Source organism: Gorilla gorilla, chromosome 5 (genome assembly GCF_029281585.2).
Source record: "Gorilla gorilla gorilla isolate KB3781 chromosome 5, NHGRI_mGorGor1-v2.1_pri, whole genome shotgun sequence".
NCBI lineage: Eukaryota > Metazoa > Chordata > Mammalia > Primates > Hominidae > Gorilla > Gorilla gorilla.
Window position 1 is genome coordinate 173,501,625 of NC_073229.2, and position 21,186 is coordinate 173,522,810.

Sequence of the window (21,186 nt, forward strand, 5' to 3'; positions counted from 1 at the left end):
CAACCACAGCTCACTGAAGTCTTGACCTCCCAGGCTCAAGTGATCCTCCCACCTCAGCCTTCCAAGTAGCTGGGATTACAGATGCGTACCACAACGCTCAGCTTACTTTTTATTTTTTGTAGAGAAGGGTTCTTCCTATTTTGCTTAGGCTGGTCTTGAGCTCCTAGGTTCAAGGAATCATCTTGCCTTGGCCTCCCACCTAAGTGTTGGGATTATAGGTGTGAGCTACCACACCCAGCCTGTTTTAACAGCAGCTATAGCAATGGTTTTATATTTTGTTAATAAGTTATCTGTATTGCTATAGTACCAGGAAGAGTAAACAAATTGTATTATTATGTTAAAATATTGGTTATACAAATAGCATTCAATACTAATTATTACAACAAAATAGTCTACAACAGTTACACTGGTTTACTCAGTAGATTAAGACAAAAATTTTTAGCCTGGGTGACAAAGCAAGACCCCATCTCAAAAAAAAAAAAAAAAAAAAAAAGACAGTTTAAAAAAGTCATTGCATTTTATTAAGTTCATAGGCTTAGAACATTCCGAAGTGTATATACATGAAATCTCTTAGCCTAGAGGTAATAAATATGCTTTAATCTTACACGTGTGCAGTTTTTGTGCAATCTGTAAAATAAAACCAGAAGCACAAATAGGAGATTGAACCATTAATCATTGGATAAATGACATGTTATCATGGCAGAAAGAATTATAAGGTACATGTCGGTCTTTTCAGCCTTGTGTTTTTTTGTTATTTTTTTTTTTTTTTTTGAGACGGGGTCTTGCGCTGTTGTCCAGGCTAGAGTGCAGTGTTGCAATCTCAGCTCACTGCAACCTCCGCCTCCTGGGTTCAAGCAATTCTCCTGCCTCAGCGTCCTGAGTAGCTGGGATTACAGGTGCCCACCACCCTGCCTGGCTAATTTCTGTATTTTTAGTAAAGACAGGGTTTCACCATGTTGGCCAGGCTGGTCTCGAACTCCTGACCTCAGGTGATCCACCCATCCTCAGCCTTGTTTTTTTAAGCGGTTTTTAGCTTTTGCTGTTGGAAAAGTCAACATGTAGAGTGAAGTATTATGCACAGAAATTTGATTTTTGTTTTGATCAAATGCCATTATTTAAAAAACCTAACATTTTCACATCCTTTTGGATAGATAGGTCACTTAATATCAGTAATAATTAGGTCAGCAAGTTAATTTTGCTTTTTTGTAGTTTGCAAGAGTTTATCTTATGTTCAGCAAAGCTAATAATTGCATAAAAATTTAAGTGGGAGAAACTGGCCTTTAAATATTAATATTCAGATCTGTGGTACAAAGCCTATTATATAGATATTTGCTTCCACATTCTTGATATCCTATGGACTATTTTGTCTTCTACACTTTTCTTTTATACTAGCATTTCCTGATTGTAGGTTTCTATTAGGGTTGTCATCATTATAAAATACAGGCAAGATGGTCGTTTTTTAAAAATTTAAGACAGATTAAATGTTCCATTTAATTACTGAGCACAAATTATGACATAGTTGCTTGGTTAATTTTATTGATTTATTATTTATTTGTTTAGAAATGGGGGTTTCGTTATGTTGCCTAGGCTGGTCTCGATTCCTAGGCCCAAGCCATCCTCTTGCCTCAGCTTCCCAAGTAGCTAGGACTACGTATGGCATGCCACTGAGCCTGGCAACTTGGTTAATTTTTAAAAGGCAATTAGTGACCTGATAAACATGGGTGTCTGCCGTTCAGAAGTTAAGCAGCTGTATGTTGCAGATGTATGTAGGTGTCACAGTTAAGTAGTTACTAGAATTGTGAGAAAATGTGCTCAAGGAACCATCCAAGGGATCCGTGTCAAATAAAAGTTGCTAGAAATACAGATATTTTATAATTTGCATTGAGAGTGACTTACTGTTTACCCCATGATTAGCATGTACCTGAATTGTACTTGACTAAAGTACTGCTTGCCAACTCTTAGGATGATTTTATAGGAAATGGAAAAATAAGCACATGGAAATGGGGATTTCAGAAGAAAATTCCCACTTCCACATATGGCGATTCTGCTTTTTTGCATATAAAAGTGCATTGACACATGTTGAATGCCCTTCGAGATTGTCTAGCTGAGGTAATTGTTTGGCCTGCATGAGACATACTCATTCTCTTCATGAGATTTTTCCCCTCATGAACATTGCCATACATTTAAAAGATGACAGAGCCATTGCTGTAATTTTGCAAGTGGAACAAGAAGTAAGTGCTCTTGTTGAAGGTAATTAGTTCATTACCTAGTTGAAGTAATTAGGTAGAAGATTGAAGTGGTCATCTTAACCAAACCAAGCTATCTATCAGTATATCAACTTTTATAGAATATCACATGATCAAAAGAACAGAAACTCCATAGAGCGTATTTCATATGTCCTCTATGACATGCTTGTGCAGAATAGCTGGCTAACCCAAGAAATCTTGCCTTACTCATTCTTCTATTGTGTCTCATCTCTACATTCTGTTTGTTTTGTTTGAGAGGGAGTCTGCTCTGTCCCCCAGGCTGGAGTGCAGTGGTGCAATCTCAGCTCAGTGCAACCTCCACCTCCCAGGTTCAAGCAATTCTCCTGCCTCAGCCTCCCAAGTAGCTGGGACTGTGGGCGCATGCCACCACGCCTGGCTAATTTTTTGTATGTTTAGTAGAGACAGGGTTTCACCGTGTTAGCCAGGATGGTCTCGATCTCCTGACCTTGTGATGGGCCCACCTCGGCCTACCAAAGTGCGGGGATTACAGGCATGAGCCACCACACCCGGCCTCTACATTCTTTATTATTCAAACTACCTTACTTATCCAATAGTTTTGAGTTCCTGCTGTGTGCCTGTACTTTGCTAGGTCAAAGGGGTGGACAGATATGTAAGATACAGTTCTTGTCCTTAAGAGACATATATACAAACACATGTGATATACCGTGACAAATGCTGTGACGGGGTTAAACATAAAATACTTTAGGAATCCATAGGAGGTAGTGTCTCCTATGGATAAGGATTAGGCAGTATCTCCTATTCAGTAAGGGATGAAAGGATATGACAGGGAAATCTTCCTAGGAAAGGTGACACTTAATCTGAGTGTGTATCAGATAGGCAAGGAAGAGAGTTACAGGCTGCAGATAGGTCTTTTTAGATAGAAACACCATGCATGAAAGATGGAGGTAGGAAAGTCCACATGTACACAGTAACTGTGTGTAGTTCTACAGTGCATTAGGTACCAGTGGTGGGTTAGCTGGAAGTGAGGTGGAAAACTAGAAAAAAGACAGAGCATCGAGATACCTGTATACTCCATAAAGGAGATTTAACTTCATCCTTCAAATGGATGGAAGACAAGTTCTTAAATTAACATTCTAGAAAGATTCTCTGGTTGTAGTGCACAAAATACCTTAGAAAAGAGCCAGACTTGGGAGGAAGAGGCAGGCATATAATTATCTATTTGAGAGTTGATTAGGACCCAGATTAAGGCACTGATAATGGGGTAATTAAGAAGAATAGGTAATGTGTTTGAGAAGGAAATATTGAATGTGACGTAAAGCAGTGAAGATCACACATGCCCTGGGTGCATAGTTGTGATGGTGATGTTCACCATTACAGAACAGACCAGGGTTGCAACAGGTGAGGAAGACATTTGAGTTCTGTTTGTTGATTTTAAGGTTCTATGGAGGGAGAAAGAGGAAGACTTCACTTTATATGGAGGAGATAGATAATGCTTGTCTGATTAGATAACATTTGAGCAGGTACATGAATGAAAATAGAGGCAGTAGCAAATGCAGTGGCCTTTAAGTGGGATGTGCTTGCCATCTTCTAAGAGCAGGAAGGCCAATATAATTGGAGCTGAGGGGGGTTGGGGGGTGGAAGTAGGGTAGATGATATCCAACTGTGTATGCTGTTCTTGTAGGGTGTTTAGACTGTGATAAGGACTTTAGATTTTACTCAGGATGGGGTAGGAAGTCACCAAAGGGCTTTAAGATAAAATCTAATTTGTATTTTCCCCCCTCACTTCTTAGAACATTGTTTATTTATTGACATTTGTATGTGTGTGGTTCTGTAACATTATTATGTATATGTATAAATTCATGTGACCTTCACAATTAGGTTATAAAACTGTTTCATCATCATAAAGAGACTCCCTTGTTTTACCCCTTAAGTTTCACCTTTCCTTCCTGGCAACCACTTATCTGCTTCTGTTCTCTATCACTGTAATTGTCACTTCAAGAATGTTACATAAATGAAATCGTACATGATGTTACCTTTGGAGATGGGCTTTTTTTTTTTTTCACCCAGTATAATCCCCTTGAGATCCTTCCAAATTGTTGCATTTATCAATAGTTTATTCCTTTTTAATGCTAAAGAGTTTTCCATTGTATGGATATACCACAATTTGACTTTGGAATTTCCAACTTTGGGTTGTAAAAATAAAACTGCTGTGAACAGGTTTTACAGGATTTTATGTGAAAATACGTTTTCATCTCTGTAGGATAAATTCCCAAGAGTGCAGTTGTTGGGTTGCGTGATAAATGTATGTTTAAATAAGAAACTGCCAGACTTTTCCAGAGTAGCTGTACCATTTTACATTCCCACCAGCAATATGTGAGAAACCTACAGTTTCTCTGCATCCTCTCCAGCATTAGTATTAGTATTTCTTATTTCACCCAGTCTAATAGTATGTAGTGACCATTAATTTGCATATCCTTAATGGCTAATGATGTTGAACATATTTTCATGTGCTTCTTTGCTGTCTACATATCCTCTGTGGTGAAATGTGTTCAAGTCTTTTGCTCATATTCTAATTGAATTGTTTTGTTTTCTTGTTGAGTTTAGAGAGTTCTTTACAAATTCTATATCCAAGTCCTTTGTTGAATACGTGATTTACAAATACTTTCTCCTAGTATGTGGCATGTCTTTATAGTCTCTTAACAGGGTCTTTTGCAGAGCAAAAAATTAGCTTTGATGAAGTTCGTTTTGTGTATTTTTTCTTTTATGGATTGTGCCTTTCTTGTCAAGTCTGAGAAAACTGGCTAACCTTAGGTCCCAAACAAAAAAGACTATCCTTCCTTTATTGAATGCTTTTGTACCTTTGTCAAAAATCAGATAGCCGTAATTGTGAGGATCTATTTCTGGATTCTCTGTTCTGTTCCGTTGATCTTTGTGCCTGTCCCTCCACCACTACCACACTGTTTGATTAGTATTGCTATATAGTAAGTCTTAAAATTAGATAGTGAAATTCCTCCAACTTCATTCTCCTTTTTCAGAATTGCTTTAGCTATTCTAGTTCCTTTCCATGTAAAATTTAGAATCTGTAAAATGTCAGTTTTGGGGAAATTGACATTTTTATTTTGTTGAGTCTTCAATCCATGAACATGGTATATGGTATGTCTTTTATTTAATTCTTTTATTTCTTTTGTCAGCATTTTTTAGTTTCTAGCATAAAAATCCCGTGCATGTTTTGTTTGATTTATACCTAGATATATATTTTTTAGAACAATTGTAAGTGATACTGTGTTTTTAATTCTGATTTCCAATTGTTCATGTCTAATATGTGGCAGTATGGTTGGTTGATTTCTGTGAATGGATCTTATATTTTGAGACTTTGCTAAATTATCAGTTTTAGGAGGTTTATTTTGTAGATTCATTGGGTTTTCTGATGTGCCTGTGCATAGAGACAGTTATTTACATTTTTTTCTTCCCAATCTGTATGCTTTTTATTTCCTTTTCTTCCTCTGCTACTTGCAATGCTGTTTCATAATAGTGGTGGGAGCTGACAAGCTTGTTTCTGATCTTAGTGGAAAAGCATTCAGTCTTTCACCATTAAGTATATGTTAGCTGTAGGTTTTTTGTAGAAGCTGTTTATTAAGTTGAGGAAGTTCCCTTTTTATTTGTAGTTTGTTAAGTGTTTTTATCATGAGTAGGTCTTCAGTTTTGCCAAATGCTTTTTTCTACGTCAATTGATATGGTCATATGGCTTTTATTCTTTAAGCTGGTAGCTAGTAGTTACTTACCTTTTTAAATATTCACTCTGCTGTGTGTGGAGTAGACTTTGGAGATAGAGCAAAGATTTAAACAGGGAAAATATATTAGAAATTATTGTCATACTTAAAGAGATGATGGTGGCTGGGACCAGGACAGTAATAGGAAAGGGTGAGAACAGATCAGATTTTGGATATGTTTCAAACTCTGTGTGGGAAGGAATTGTTGATGAATTGGATCTGAGGCATAAAAGAGAATTCAAGGATAACAAGAGATTTTTGGCGCAAGCAATTGAAAGTATGGAGTTGCCATTGACTCAGTTTGGGAGCATGGTAAAGTAGCAAGTTTAGACTGAGCAATCAGGAGCGCTTTTTTTGGATGTGTTAACTTTGAAATGCCTTTTAGACATATAACCAGTGATATCAACTGGGCAATTCATTCAGTGTAACGGAATTCAGGCAAGAGATTCAGACTAGAAATATGAATTTGGGAGTATCAGTGGAGTTGATGTGAAAGAAGTTATAGTGGTATTTGTTTAAAACTATACCTGTTTCTGCTTTCTAGTTACTGTAATTTCAGATTTATTAGCAAAAAGCCAGACTCTTCTAACATGTGAAAGAGCTTTGTGAAAATTTGGATTAGTTCTGCTGTGTATGTGACATGAAATGCAACAGAAATTTTGTGATTGGGAGGTGATTTGGGGATGGATATTTAATATGTACTTAATCATACTTATTTGATAGGTAAATGGCTGTTAACAGTGGTCATCTAATAGTGTCTTACTAATTTTTAGAGCTTTGCCCTAAATCTTTATAAAATGAAGTAACTACATGTTGTGGAAAGGGTTTGACACTGTTATTAAGTGCCCGAATGACTTTCTGTGGCAACATTTATCTTATAGATAAAAACAGCCAGAGAGATAAATGAAAAATAAAGATGAAAAACAGGAATGTAAAATAGCTGGCAAGGAGAGGCTTAGAGCCAGAAATACATCAGTAAAGGGAGCAGGTCAGTCTTAGTCACAGAGAATTTGTATAAAGACATATCTCCTGAGTCCCACTGTGATCATGTGTACTTTAAATTCGTGTAATTTGGAAAATTTTTTAAATGCCACAAGTTTTTTCTGTTGTAACTGATTATTAGCTCCAATAATATTTCCTTATTGATAATTTATATCTTTCTAGCACTTCGTTTTATTTACCCCCATTGCAAGATTACCATGTGTATTATAATTATCTGTTTACTTTTCAGTTTCTCCCACTAAATGTCAGTTTTTATAGCATGAGTACGATACCTTGGTGCTTGAGTGCTCAGTAAATATTTGTGAATGAATGGACACAGACTACTAGAGTTTAGAGCTAGTAAACTTGATTGTTTTCTAAAGTAAATGAGCTTTTGGGATTCTGGAGTACAGGTTGTGGTTGAATGTCTTTCTGATGCTTCCAAACAAGCATTCTAGCCCTAGAGATTGCACCCATACATAGCAGCGTCACCAACCCAGGATTAGTGAGGCATACATTGTGCCTCTCTTTTTTCTCTTTTCCCTAGTGGTAATGGATTTCTGCAAATTCATCTAAACTTTGGCCCAGATTTCTTGTGTTGAATGGAGTACACATTGCAAATAGTAGGCTAGGTTTAGAGTTGAGTCCATAATAGCATGTCTCCTAGGGAATTTCTTGTGCACATTTTAAAAGAAAGGAATGTTAATCTGTCTGTCTTCTATGCAGTCCTTCTGCCCATTTTCAGGTAGATGGCAGATATATAGGCCAAGTTTCTCTTCAGTATTTTTATATACCTTTCCACTTTTGAGCTTTACAAGACAAAAATACCCTTAGCCCTTACTATTCCAATGCAGATTTAAATATTAGGAGATTGGGTATTTTTAAAACCATATATTCTTTTATTTCCAGATCCATAGTATGTGTGTGTGTGTGTGTGTGTGTGTGTTTATGTATATGTGTCTGTATGTGTGTACAGATACATATATTGTGTTAGTCCATGGCAAATTAGTAAAGTTTGTAAAAAGAATGTCTTTCTCTGGTATTGTTGACACCAACATAGTAAGAATGTTTAAGTGCTTTGCATTAAGCATCTCAGGGAATAAGGAAAGGGAGCTGTATAAAATAATTCTTTGTCTAGTAGGAAAAACTGTGTAGTTAACTGAGTCTCATATAGAGGCACCTGCCTCACATGATTATTGGGAGCATTAGATGAGTTTATGCATTATAAGTCATTTGACCTAGTGCCTAGCACTTAGTAAATGTAAGCTATTAATAGAAAATTTATTGCTATAAAATTATAAAAATAATAAACTTTAAACTTTATAATCATTTTTGTTATAACTCTTCACTTGGCTTTCTTGATACCATTCTTCCCAACATTTTCTCTGCCTGATTTTTCTGACTTATTCTAAATTCTTCATCCTCAAGTCTCCTCTCTCTTACCTTTTTTTCATTATTCCCTGTGTCAGTGTCAGCACCTTCTGCTGAAACTCACTACAGCATATCTCTACAAAATCTCTTGTTTTTCTTAGGGAGGAAAGTGACATGATTCAGCCAGTTTTTAGGAAGCTAGCCAAGTTTGTTACCACTGTAAAATACAGTTTAGAAAGGCTTAGCCAGGCATAAGGCCTGTAATACTAGAGTCTTGAGAGGTTGAGGCAAGAGGATTGCTGAAGCCAGGAGTTTGAGACCAGCCTGGGCAACATAGCAAGACCCCATCTCTAATAAAAATAAAACAGTAGCTGGGCAGGTAAAGTGCACCTGTAGTCCTGCCTACTCAAGAGGCTGAGTTGAGAGGATCACTTGAGCCCAGGAGTTCGAGGCTGCATATCTATGATTACATGACAGCACTCCAGCCTGGAAAACAGAGCAAGACCTTGTCTCTTAAAAAAAAAAAAAAAGAAAACCTTAAGAGTGGAACAAGCAGTCAAACAAGAGGTCATGATGTTAGGTGATTGCCCAGATAACACATACTTGAACAAAGACATTGTGGTGGAAAAGAGAAATTTTTGTGAAAGTAATCAGTGAAACATTGCCATTGATTATATGTGGAGAGGAAAAGAATTGAGAACTCTGAGGTTTCTAGCTTCAGAAGCATGTCATTTATAATTAACAGAGAAATACATTAGTGAGTAGGAGGCAGTGAGTTGAGTTTTGGACAAGGTGACTTTAGGTTGCCAGCATGGTATTGTCGGGCTGTTAGTTTACTTGTTCCAGTCCCACCCCTCCCTTCCACCTCCCTCCTTCCCTCACTCGCTCACTGAATTCCATTGCTATTAGTCTGAAGAACTTCCCTTTAGGAAAAGTAATTTTTTTTAGTCACAGTCAGCAGTAGAGCTTGAAATCTGTGGAGACCAATTCCCCATTTCCTACCCACATTCTCATTATCCTCTTTTGGTCCGTTTCCCCAGGGAAAAAGATGAAGATTATTTAGAACAATATCTACTACCATCATTACTACCACCCCACCCCACCTCACCTCCAGGAAATTGGTAGAAAAGTTTATATATAGATATGTATGTATGTATGTATGTATTATATATATAAAAAATATATGTGTGTATATATAACATATATATAATATTTACATACATATATTTGAGACAGGGTATTACTCTGTCACCCAGGCTGGAGGGCAGTGGTACAGTCATAGCTCACTGCAGCCTTAACTTCCTGGGCTCAGCCTTAACCTCCCACCTTAGCCTCCCAAGTAGCTGGGACTACAGACACCAGCCACCATGCCTGGCTAATACTTTTTTTCTAACTTTTTGTAGAGGCAGGGTTTTGCTGTATTGCACAGGCTAGTCTCAAACTCCTTGGCTCAAGTGATCCTCTTGCTTTGGTCTCCCAAAGTGCTGCGATTACAGGTATGAGCCATTATACCTGACCTAGTTTTTTATTTTTACATCAAATAAATGAAGCACCTTGGCAGGGCTCTTTGAAGAAAAATACAATTTTATGAAGTGTTTGTGATTAAAATATTAATAAGCAGAGTAACACCTCATTCATCTAGTATTCTTAGGTAGTAAGTACATAAAATGATTGAAACTTACTCCTGAATCTATTTTAGAGATTTTATAGAGATATTACAATATATTATATATATTGTGTGTAGATATAGATATTCATACCTCCAAATCTATTTCTTTATAATGTTTCACATACTTTGCTGCTTTCTGAAATAGTAACACCTCCTCCCCTCCCCCACTTTTACCCTGCATACTAAACCTTTTCTGGAAGATAGAAATAAACATTTTGTTTCAGAGCTTCAGAATGAGTCAGGAACCCCGGGTTCTAGTCCAAGGCCTGGCACTAAGTTGCTATATGAGAACTGAATCATAGATTCTAGAACAGTGCCTGGCATGTAGTAGAGCTTAACCAATATGTTTGGAATGAATCATTGTCTTGTGCTGACTTTAGTGCTCCTTCCTTGATTTATTATTTGGAATTCATTGCTGCCTAGTAAATAAGATTCTGGGTTCTTAATTAAATAGGAGTATCTAGGTTCTGATAGAGGTGAACTATAAGCCTAATTTATGTCTGTTTTAACTCCTTAGTGGAACTTTTGGCTTATCTTGATGTATTTTCTGGTACTCGAAGTTGCCAAACAGATGATCTTCTGTGCTTGATTTATTGGGGGCACTTGCTGAGTACTTTATATGTGCCTATATTATGTATAATGCAGTGTTCTATATGTAAGCACATAGCACATGTCTCCAGGGATCTTATAACTTAGATGAAGAGACACAGAAGTAGACTGTAAGAGAATAATTAAATGTTGAATCATAAAGCATTGACCTACAGCTACATTAGTAGTTGTAGGAAAAGATCCATGTGGGCTGAAGCAGGATAAAAAGAATTCAAGTAGAAGGTGAAATTGGAATTGGTTTTGAAGAGGTAGTTAAGATTTTGATAAGCCTTAAGGTGAAGACATAACATTCTAAGCAAGGGCAGTAGTGTAGTAAGCAAAGAAAGGAAAGTGTGGGTTGAACATGTTCAGACAGGCCTGCCCAGATTCCTAAGGGTGTGGGGACTGCTGGGAAATAGAAGCAGGTGAATTTAATAGAGTAGTTTTAATCTGCATGACCCTGAAGGGATCCAGGGATACAATTTAGAGGGCTGCATGCATTTAGATAAAAAAAAAAGTGACATCTTTATATTTTTATGAACTTTGAACTGAAATTTAGCATTTCCTTTTAATAAGATTTTAAGCGGCAGACTACAGTAATATTAGCAGTACCTATATCTTTTATTACTAATAGAAAAAGCACAGATATTTTCAGATTACAGCTGTCGATATCTCTATAATTTATGCATATTACTACTTCAGAATTATGGTTTTTATTAGACTCCCACTAGATTTTATTGTATTATTACTAAAGAAGCATATGTATGAATATATCACATACAAGGTTTTTAAAAACACTTGATAACTGTTTTGGTATAATTGGTTTTCTTAGTAATGTATATTTTATTTTATGCATTTAAAACTATATTTTCAAAACCAATTAACTATATTTTAGTAAAACTGGCTTTCTTTATAATCCTAGATATTGTATTTTATGCATTTAAAACCACTCTGAGGGGGACTCTGTAGCTTTCTCCAGATTGCCAGAGGGATTTATGACCCCTGATCTAGTGGAACCAAACTGGAGAAGGCATTGAAAAACCACACTGAGGGGTTTTAGCCAAAGTGATAAGCAGGAAAGGAGCCTTGCCAATTTTGTTCATTTGTTTGTTTTGTTTCAGTTACAGAATAGATGTGTTAACATAGAAAATTTCAAAGTTTCAACCATTTTAGAAAAAAGGGTCAAACTCTTCTTAGCTCACAATTGTAGATAAACTGTTTAAAAAGATAACAGAAACTCATCTTGTAATACCACAGTCACTATCCTTCCTCTTTTATTATTTATCTGTTTCAGTTTATTAAATTCCTCTGCAATTGAGTGAAATATTTAAAGTGGTTATATAGGAAACTTTCTTAATCTCTTATACTATACTTACACAGAGGGTGGGAAGACTGGCAGGGAGCTAAGCAGTGGGTCTGGTCATTTATATGTTGGATGATAGGGATAGGGTGGTAAGCAGTTAGAGATAGAGTAGAATTGCAGGAGATATTGGAAAGAAAAAATAATAGAACTTGGTGGTATGGGAGCTGAGATGCATGGAGTCAGGTAAGAGAGAGTATCAGGAAGAAAGTTAAGTATAGGGTGCCTAAATTAGGATTCTTAGAATAATATTATACAGGTCCACAATGCCTTATCTGAAACCCTGAGGCCAGCTGTGTTTTGGGATTCGAACATTTTTGGATTTGGGAAAGGTAATGTGTATATTGTATATTACATAACTCTCCCAGCAAGGTCTGAGGTATCATCCTGTAACTAGACACTAGTATCTCTGCAGTGAAGGTGAAAATATTCACAGTAAGTGGGCTAAATCAAGCCTGTAAATAACCTTACATCAGTTCAACTCAGATTTTTGCCACCACCAAATGAGTTTCCATATGAAGCTTCATGGAAAAATCTTGTCCTAACATTTTATTTCAGAACTATGGAAGTAATTGTGGACTGTATTGACTATAATAACCATTGAGGAGAGTCTTAGAAGTTGTATTTTAAGGAATGTTAATTACAAAATGGATGAGATTTCAAGGAGTTGGGTAAAGGTAAAGAAAGAGAAGAGAGAAGAGTTAAGGTAACTTCACATTGCAGGCTGAAAAGAAATTGCTACTTCTGACAAAAATGGAAAGTTGAGAAGGGAAACTAGTTTTGGAAGAGTTTAAGTTTAAACATAAGTACAATTAAGAAGAAACAACATATTTTTGCTTCACATGAAAGCTTGGAAGTTGTTGGAGTGTAAAATTTCCTTTTAAAATGAAACCTAGAAGGAGCTTAACAGCAACCTACAAGGAGCCTAACAGACCGATGTTGATTGAGATCTTAAAGTGTTTCTGAATTGATAACAGAAATTATCGATTGGAAAGATGTGCCTAAATAAGTGAAGGTTGTGATGCTACTCATGGAACCAAAGCTGGAAAACAGAATAAAAGGGGTAGAGTGAGATAATTCACCTTGTAGCAGGATTCTTTTCTGTATGGTTGAATCATTCCTATGGCTATATTTATTATAACGTGAATATATTTAGAGTAGTAATTGTTCAGCAGCAATGGGAGCTGCCATGTGCCAGGCACTGTTCTAAGTGCTGTAGCAAGCAGTCCATGCTGTTTGTCTTTTGGACTGGGTCAGGACATCAACTCACGTGGGAAGCACACATAGCGTAATTTTGTTAGAAAATCTAGGATATGACCGGGCACGGTGGCTCACGCCTGTAATCCCAGCCCTTTGGGAGGCCGAGACGGGCGGATCATGAGATAAGGAGATCAAGACCATCCTGGCCAACATGGTGAAACTTGGCTCTACTAAAAATACAAAACTTAGCTGGGTGTGGTGGCACGTGCCTGTAGTCCCAGCTACTTGGGAGGCTGAGGCAGGAGAATCGCTTGAAGTGGGGTTGCAGAAGCGGAGGTTGCAGTGAGCCAAGATCACACCACTGCACTCCAGCTGAGTGACAGAATGAGACTCCGTTTCAAAAAAAATGAAAAAAAGAAAGTAAATCTAGGATATAATTAATGCATAAATATGTAGGATTAAGTAGGTTTTAACTTTTTTGTCTGCCATTCTGTAATTTTTAAATCCACTTTAATAAATGGACTCATACATTGACAGTGTCATATAAGTAAACTCTTTTAGAAATAGGGATAAGTGTTTTTTAACAGGAAAGAAGCACGGCCCAATAATTAGTCTTTTTTTTTTTTTTTTTTTTTTTTTTTGACGGAGTCTCTGTTGCCCAGGCCAGAGTGCAGTGGTGCGATCGCGGCCCACTGCAACCTCCACCTCCCAGGTTCAAGCGATTCTCCTACCTCAGCCTCCCTAGTAGCTGGGACTACAGGTGTGCACCACCGCGCCCAGCTAATTTTTGTACTTTTAGTAGAGACGGGGTTTTACCATGTTGGCCAAGCTGGTCTCAAACTCCTGACCTCAGGTGATCCACCCGCCTCAGCCTCCCAAAGTGCTGGGATTATAGGCGTGAGCCACCATGCCCGGCCTCAATAATTACTCTTGAGCCACCATGCCCGGCCTCAATAATTACTCTTGAGCCACCATGCCCGGCCTCAATAATTACTCTTGAAATTTGTTTAATTGCTCTGTTCATATTTACTGTATATAAATGTAGGCATTTACTTTACGATTCATAAGTAATAATGCTAATTTTTTTGTGTTAAACTTTTATTCAGATTCTACGGACATATTATTTGAACTTTATGTTTTTCTTCTATTAAATAAGGGTGTTGGACTAGATAATCTATAAGGCTTCTTTCAACATCAAATCTATGATTCGGAATCTTTTAAGTTTCATCAAGTAGAATAAAAAGCTTAAACTACAATTCAAAGGAGATTCTCCTTAGATTATGCAGTGAGTGTAAATAAGATGCCAGAGGAACAAGTGAGAGAATGAATGTTATAACTTTACACCTACATCCTTTTGGCAAACATTAATAAGAGGCATAGAAATAAGAATTCTAAGAAACTAGAATGCAGAGTGTTGACCGGAAAAGAAGTTTTAGAAAAGTATTAGTAATGTCAAGCTAGTACAATAAAGAAAGAACCTTGGACATGAGGTTAGACAGCTACAGATACATTTCTGGTTTTAACTCTGCTGCTTATTGGAGTTTTGATGAGCAAAAATTACTTAATATGTTTTTTTAAAAGAGTAAAAGCAAGTTCATTATAATTTGTAAATAACATCGTATACCTGGAAAAGCCAAGAGAATCAACTGAAATATTACTATAAGTAATGAGATTTCAGTATGATGACTAGTTAAAAAATTTAAAAAAGTGGTTTATCTGAAGTGGTTTTTTTATTTGATGGTCTTTAAACTGAAAGCCTATTCATATGAGTTACTGAATGGAAATCCTCAAACTTAAATACCCTTTCCCCTTCTTTCTGAGGAATGCAGTAATTCAGTCTTATCATCTAAGTTTTAGTATATTTTGAATAAAACACTTCCATGTTAACTTTTTAAAACTGTTTTAAAATGAAGTTGTGGCAGAGAATACACTTAAAACAACTATAAGGAAATCATTTTTTAAAATTCCTTGTGGCTTGTGATACTTGCTCTATTACTTGGTAATTTTAGAGAGGGTGTAATCTGATCTTTGAGCCATATTTGGTAAATAATAATTTTGTGTGGAACCCACTGTTCTATCAGTAAGAGGAAAATTATTGCCCATATATAAGGCTTTTCTTTGCCCTTAAAACATTTCCTAACTTAAGGACCAAATTATATCATGCATTGATTGCTTTTATGTTTTTTTAAAAAGGATTATACCGGATCTATATATAACTTTTTAACAAGAGATGTGTTGACAGAAGTATTTTATACTTTACTTGGAAAGAGAAGAATTACATGTCTTCTTGTTTCTACTAATTCTTTTTATATCCTAAATATAAATTGTTATATTTTTATCATCAGCTCTCAAAATTGACCTCTCTCATATACTCAATTTGTGGCTATTCTGGAAGATAATCAGTTACATGTCTTAGAATGTGATTATAGTTGAATTATTTAAACCGAAAGCCTGCTACCTAGTTGTTGCTTTAGCATTTGTGAAAATGAAAACTTAAGTATACCCACATGTTTAGAACAAGAAAATGTGTTACATTCTTTAATAATGCAGAAAAATATATTGAATGCCTATATGTGCCACACTGTTAGGTGCTTTACATACACTTTAGCTAAATCTCATGGACAGTACAGCAGGGTGGGTAGTGATATTCCATTTAATAAAAGGGAGATTTCTGCAGTTTAAATTCAAAGCCATACTGAAGTCAGATCTGAACTTAGACTTCTCTCTCACAGAATTCCTTGTCCTACAATGTGCCATCACAATAGATGGAAAATTTACATTTTTCACAAAAACTACTTTTACTCTGTTTTGCTGTTTATATTGCTAGTTACTGGAAATGCAGGGAATTCAGTTTTTGGATCTTCGTCTTCACTACTTTTTTTTGTCCTGTTACAGTTTTCACAACATCTATGATAATTTGAGAGCAGCAGAAAATTCTAGTTATTTTGACTCCTGTGGAATTAGTTTCTTAGAGAAATTCCTAAGGGTACCAGCCTACCAAGCATGAGGACATCATTTCCAGGTTTTAGTAATCAAAATAGTACAACATTCTACCATTCATAATATCCTATTATTTCTGTAACCTTCGTAGTTGCAAGTTTGTTTTTGGTTTTTGTTTTATATGGCCCTAACAAAAATTTTTTTAAAAAAAATCATTGAATCTATTTTGGTAATGGAAAAAAAGATTTTCCAGTGTGGTTAAGAACCACATCTTATGAGCTGTTCTTTGCCTTCCTCTTTAAGAATTACCAAGTATTTTTAAAAATTGGAACTTAACATTCAGTTCATTGCTTGGATATAGCTAAAGCATTTCTTAAGAAACCCCTGGGAATTGATCATAGGAAATTAGGGGAGCGTTTAGAAGATGATTGGAAATACGATAGTGAAAGGGAAGAGCAAAATGACCTGAAAATGAGGACTTTACATTTCCAATTTTGGATTTTGTTGTTGTTTTTCTCTTTCTGTTAGAGTTACTCTGTGGTCTCCTGTTGGACAGTCTGTTGCTAAAAGCCATTAGAGATTTCATAAAAACTACTGTTTTGAGTTGCTGGAATTGAGAGTCCAGAATAGTGTTGGGTAGGTTAAAAGAATGACTTAACCAAAATAAACAGCATCCTTTGGTTACTTGCAATTTAAGAGACCCATTTTCCCTTCAGAATATTTTATGTGAGAGACTTTGGGGACTACCTTACTGCTATTACATCTCATAATGTTATCTGGTCACATTTCTTGTTCTGCCTACCTCTAGTTTACTCTAGTTTCTCTTCTGCTTTCAAGGCTCCAGACCCAGTTCCTGGACCTGCCCTGGAAAAGAAGTATCCCGTAGAGATGAGCTCACTGCAGTTACTTAATTAACAATTTGTAAGCTGCAGAAATGGCAATGGGCCAACCAAGAACAGCTACAATTTGAATTTTTCTATTTCCAGGTATGCTAAAGTCCATGGCACCAGTCAAGCTTAGCCTGTGTAACTGCCTTATTATTAAATCTATAGTAACTAAAACTTGACTTTCAAAACTTATAGTCATCTTGCTTTAAAGTATAGTAACACTAACATCTAGGTAACATGCAGCTAGTATTGAGTTTAACATACCTTTTGCCTGAATATTTCTAATTTAACTTGTTTGCTAGTAGTAGCAAACTAATGCAAAAACATAAGAAAAATAAATGTGAAATGCTATTGAGTGAAGCCGTATAAACATACCAAAAAAAACTGAAAAACAAACATCAACAACAACAAAACTGCCTTCCTTTAAAAGGTTTACATTGAGTACAAGCAGTATAGGGAATTCAATTAATGAAACTACTTCCCTCTTCCTGAGATCCTCAACTATTCTACACTACTAATGCCTTTACCTAAAAAGTTGATATATTCATACATGGCGAAACCCTGCCTCCACTAAAAATGCAAAAAAATTAGGCAGGCTTGGTGGCATGCACCTGTAGTCCCAGCTGCTTGGGAGCCTGAAGCACGAGAATCACTTGAACTGAGGGAGTCGGAGGTTGCAGTGAACTGAGATTGCACCACTGCACTCCAGCCTGAGCGACAGAGTGAGACTCCGTCTCAAAAAATAAAAAAAAAAAAGGTTAATATGTTCTTCAGTAATTGGAAATTAGACATATTATTTCTGGGTAGAACCGAGCAGTGTATTATATAGTACTTTACCTGAAGAATTTAGTTATATTTTTAAACTAAGTGTATAACTAATATTTGCTAATATTTTACTTGATTACCCAAAAGAAACCAGCCAAGGAAGTTACAAATAGTCGGAGTCATCCTGGAGTGTAACAGCAAAACCAAAAACTGAGATTTCCTAATGCCTTAGATTTTAACCAAGAGAAAGCTACTCATGAATGGTTAGAGGGCCAAGATCAATTAGCTTTTAAGGATATTTATTCCTTTTACCAATTTATATAGATGTAGAAACAGAATTAATCCCTGAAAGATGAGTTTATTTACTAAATGGGTAGATAATCATACATGTCTTTTGATTTTAGTTCAGTTTATCTAGGTTAGAGATTACCCAAAACTGAAGAGGAATTTTGTATCCCAATTGTGAATTTAAAAGGCAATCCTAATATTCTAGCATGTGCTTAACTCCTTCCTTACATCCCTTCCTACAGTATTAATGCATAATGAATTTAATGTCTGGCAATTTAGTCAGCATTAGGTCACTGATTATGTGCCACATTATTTGTTTGGTGTTTAAAGAATTATGTGTCACTGAGTGTTGAATTAGAGCTGGAAAGGGAGCTACTAGTTAGGGTCATTACCACTGTTAGGTGAATTGAAGTAGAAATTGAAGAAGGAATTACATATGAATATCAAGTCTTAGTTATTTTCAGTGGTGCTATTAATGGTGAAATTTTTCTCCATTATTCAATGTAAATAGACACAGCAGGGATGTAGAAATGAATAAACCTTGTTTTAGTGAGCTTACAGACAAGTAATATGAAAGTATCGTAATAGAGATGCATACAACATACTTAAGAGTACTGGAGAGAATCAGCTTTGTGGAGAAGGTAGTGTTTCTGCTGAACCATGAAGGATAAATAGAATTCTTTAGAGAAAGCAGCAACAGTATTTCTAAGTTATGGAGATGAAAGTATTTAATGTATTATAGAAATTGTGAGCAGTCCAGTGTGCATAGAGAATAGTTGGATAGGGAGGGGTGTGATGGGAGATGGAGCTATGTCATGTTTTTTTGAATGTCAGATGAAGGAGTTTGAACTTTTTAATAGGCAATGGGAATCCGTTGAAGATTTCTCAGAACTGGTACGTGTTAAGTCAGTGAATCTTTTGAAAAGCTAACTACCGTAGAGTGAGGGTTGAATTGATGAAGTTAGAGGTCAGGCAGTAGTAATGCCTAATAAGGGACATTTACTCTGTCAGGCATTGTGTGAAGAGTTTTACCTGCAGTTTCTCACTTAATCCTCACTACCGGAATATTGTAAAAAGTAACTGAAATAATACATGTTTAAGGCATTTAGCACAGGACTTGGCTCATAGTAAGTGTAGAACCAAAGTGATTATACTCTAGGCTCAGAGAAAACAGTGTGTCTTGTCCACCTTTGTGTATGATAGTACAATAACTTTCCATAAAGGTATTGTGTTTATTGGGAGACTCTTATATTTAATAGTAACAATAAGCCTACTTCTTTTTCTACCACCCCTTACCTCTTTCCTTTAATTAATTAAACCATCTCATTGGTAGATGTGTAATACTTAGTCAGTTTGAGTGCTTGCATAATAAATAGTTCACCTTGAGTTAGCCTTTAGGTAAAAAAAAAAAAGTCACCTGGCTTCTTTGTTTTAACCAAGGATTACGAATTATGACACTAACCTTAGACATGGTTAATCATGGATGGACCTACATATATAAATTCATAAGTAACATTTAAGTTAGAAAGTAACTGTAAATCTCATCTATCAAGCATCCTGATAATTGGTCAGTGCTGCAGCTGTAAACTGCACATCCATAGCAGTTTCAGCATAGACAACACAGGCTTTGAGTTATTTGAAGGTACCTGTGGTTGGCTAATACAAGTACCTTCAAATAACTCATTCTGTTCTATTCTTACTCTATCTACATATCAGAATACAAGTAATGTTATGGAGAAATATATAAGGAATAACTTTATAGTAATGCATGAATATGTGTTATTATAAAAATTGGGACAGATGACTAAACCTCCTTGGAATACCTTCCATTCATGTGTCCTTCTACTCAGCCCCCTCTCCAGAATAATTAGTGTGTGTATACTTTCAGAATCTTTCCTATACAATCATATAAAAATATCTGTTTAAAATACATCTATTTTCAGCATCATAGGAAAGGACAAAACATTTTTTAAAAGCTTTTTAATATAATGCATCTTTTGTGTATATTTTTACACAAGAGGTGTTATACATGGAATCTGCATCTTGATTTTTTTTCAATCAATAAGGTCTTATAGGTCCATATAATTATTTGGATATATTTGTCCATATAATTATTTGGATATCATATTCCACTAAACAACAACAACAACAAAAAGAAAAGGAAATATCTTCACATAAAAACTAGAAAAAACAACAACAACAACAACAACAAAAAGCTGCATGTGTGTGGCTATGCAATAATGTACTTGTTTATTCCTCCTAGATGGCCATTGAGGTTGTTTTTAGAAGCACACACTGGGATGACCATTCTTGTTTATACCACTTTAAACACATGTGTGTTTTTTCTAGATTAGATGCTTTAATTCATATAGCTGGATAGATGAAGAGAGGGAGGAAGGGGTGGATGGGTGGATGGATAGATGGATAGAAAGCTAGAACTCTGATACTTTATTAGTAGTAGCAAATATCCATGTACACTTTGTCTAACTTGTGAACTTAATTATCACACTCCTAGTGCTGTTGTGTACACACCCACGCATGCACGCATGCACACACACACACCCCTCTCCCTTAGCAGCTGGCCAGGAGTCCACTATGGGAAAAAGTCAGCTGAGGGCTATGACATTAGAAAGAAAATGAGCAGAGTTATATGAGATGAACAGGAAAAACCATGGGACCAAGTAAGGGATTGAAACTGCATGGGGATCAGATCAGTTGGTGAAACTTTTTTTTTTTTTTTTTTTTTTTTGAGACAGAGTTTCGCTCTTATTGCCCAGGCTGGAGTGCAATGGTTTGATCTCGGCTCACTGCAACCTCCGCCTCCCGAGTTCAAGCAATTCTCCTGCCTCACCCTCCCAAATAGCTGGGATTACAGGTGCCTGCCACCACACCCAGCTAATTTTTGTATTTTTAGTAGAGATGGGGTTTCACCATATTGTCACGCTGGTCTTGAACTCCTGACCTCAGGTGATTCGCCCACCTCGACCTCCCAAAGTGCTGGGATTACAGGCATAAGCCACCGTGCCCAGCTGGTGATACTTCTTATAACTTTCTCTGAATATTAAGGTGCCATTTTAAATTAATATTTAACCAACTTATTAAAATTTCTACACATCATTCAGTGAATTGGTTTGTTATA

The 21,186-nt window shown here is 36.2% G+C and overlaps 1 protein-coding gene across 6 annotated transcripts in view; it reads left to right on the plus strand.

Annotated features, from left to right (window-relative positions):
* Window positions 1-21,186, plus strand: part of TAB2 (TGF-beta activated kinase 1 (MAP3K7) binding protein 2) — a 93,298-nt gene that overhangs the window by 7,923 nt on the left and 64,189 nt on the right. For 3 of the 6 annotated variants that reach the window (XM_055390811.2, XM_055390813.2, XM_055390810.2), the window contains exon 2: window positions 16,945-17,093. The exons of the other annotated variants lie outside the window; for them this stretch is intronic. The gene's annotated coding sequence lies outside the window, so the exon portion shown is untranslated. The remainder of the gene's footprint in view (window positions 1-16,944; window positions 17,094-21,186) is intronic. 6 annotated transcript variants of the gene reach the window in all.